This window comes from Anneissia japonica, unplaced genomic scaffold (assembly GCF_011630105.1).
Source record: "Anneissia japonica isolate Jap-2015-1 unplaced genomic scaffold, ASM1163010v1 scaffold287706_len398110_cov188, whole genome shotgun sequence".
NCBI classification, from domain to species: Eukaryota; Metazoa; Echinodermata; class Crinoidea; order Comatulida; family Comatulidae; genus Anneissia; species Anneissia japonica.
Genome location: NW_022756069.1, coordinates 154310 through 156439, shown reverse-complemented (window position 1 = coordinate 156439; position 2130 = coordinate 154310). Strand labels below are relative to the sequence as shown.

The 2130-nt window shown below is 33.4% G+C and overlaps 1 protein-coding gene across 1 annotated transcript in view; it reads right to left on the bottom strand.

Annotated features, from left to right (window-relative positions):
• Positions 1 to 792, bottom strand: part of LOC117123866 — a 9362-nt gene extending 8570 nt beyond the window's left edge. Inside the window, exon 1 of the mRNA XM_033269902.1 lies at positions 649 to 792. The gene's annotated coding sequence lies outside the window, so the exon portion shown is untranslated. The remainder of the gene's footprint in view (positions 1 to 648) is intronic.
• Positions 793 to 2130: the final 1338 nt, after the last annotated feature.

Below are 2130 nucleotides of genomic sequence, written 5' to 3'. Positions count from 1 at the left end.
ATATATATATATATATATACATATATACATATATACATATATATATATACATATATATATATATATACATATATATATATAGTTAGTTATGGTTATTGTTTTGCTGCTCTAAACCTTTAATTACTTTAGCTAGAGTGATTTGATTTATTGTTGTCAATAGAATAAAAATAATAGCTTATGTCATTATATTAATTATGTTCACTATTAATGCAACGCATGTTTAATTGGTCTATCACGTATTTAATTCAACCACCATTTAATCAGCGCCAACCTAATTGAATAATATAGTACTGATGCTAAAGTCAACATCACACCGCGCAGGAAAGCATGCAAGCTCATCGACAATACAATGTTTAAATGCAAAAGCAGTTGTCACTAATAGCCCATGGAACAGTATTGGACACAATTTAGGGATAATTAAACGACCCCTGATCGGATAAACAATAGTTAAATTATGTCAGATGAATAAATATTTAATCAATTAATGTAACTCTCTTCTAAAAAATGTTATTTTAAAACGGACGAAAATTCACAGACCCACCACTTATTAATCAACATTAATATAGACCTAAACAAGTACAAGTAGGTCTATTACACATTATTGTTGACATTTATGAAGTACATACACTTTCAAAAACGAAAGCTCACCTTAGCAACTTGAATGTAAGTAAATACTTTGAAGAAGGAATAAGTGACAGTTAAATAATCCTTCGTCGGTGGACATTCATTTCTCAGCTACAACTGAAATATAATCGAGTTACCTGAAATTAGGGGTTATACGGCGCATGCGTGATTGAGAGACCCAACTCTCGGTTAAAATTCCAGAAATATCGATGAGAGAGACAAGCATGACGGGCGCAATTTGACACAACGTTTGTCAGTTCACTGAATCGACAGAAGTGCGAGGATGGAAGCAAGAACCGTATTCCTTTCGGGGATTAAACGACTACAGTAATTTAAAGGCTTCAGACAAAATATGACTAAATGCAATCCGATTTCATAGGCTGTGATTTTAGATGCATTAAAAAAGTAGGCTATGATAACGAAAATTTTAAGGACTTGTATTTTATTATATGTTCGGAAAATATGGTTTTTTGAGACCTATTTTATAGCTACAATAAGGACAATACAAGTCATTTCAGTCAAATGTTTATAAATATTTAATCTATGTTTAAGTCATTCTATATGTTTCTTCGTGTATGTATGCCGCATTGATTATCCATCGATCATTTTAGTTATTGACAAGATCATTAATTATGTAGACTACCGGTACCTTATATCCATCATAAGTTTTAGCTATTTAACGTATCAATATAAAGATCATATGATTATTGTAACTCAATCATGACGTCATTTTACGCTCCACGTGATTTTTGTATCGCCGATTGAACACCGTAGTTCGGCAGTGTTCGGTATATTTTTTCCGACGTATATCAAGGTTATTTTGACTTGATAGGAGGAGTATCTATCGTATGTTCGACTCACCACCAGACTTGTTTTTAATTTGAGTTGTTTTTAATTCAAGAATATTCATTAGCAATTTACAGGTACAAGTACACACCGTGCATATGACGCGCCTTTTGGTGTGGTTGCTTATTCAAGTGAGGCGCTTATTCAAGAGAGGCAACAATTATGATAAGCCAACCATGTGTTGTACACTGTATCTGAGTTGTTGATTATTCTTATAAATGTTGTGGGAAAATGCTTGTATAATGTCCTTTTGGTAAGAAACATTAAATGCCACAATGCTTAGACCTATACGTTAGAGCCACTGCGCTTATTTGTGCGTTGTGCTTGCCGTGGCGCCAAAGGGGGCTGGGGGGCTATAGCCCCCTCGTCGGGGAAGCCTAGCCCCCCCCCCCCTGTCGGGGAACAAAAAAAAATTTAAAAAAATATTTTTACATGTCTGTTCGTCTAGCAACCATATCGCCTTCATTGACCTATTTGTGTACCGTTTGTGTTAACTTTTCATCACAATAATAACAAAAACAACAACAACAACAATAATAATAATAATAATAATAATAATAATAACATAAATTCACGTGCCGTTTTATTGTAAGTATATATTACTTTTCACATTGAATTAAGCCCATGAAACAACATATTATAGGCTCAGTATCCTTCTTC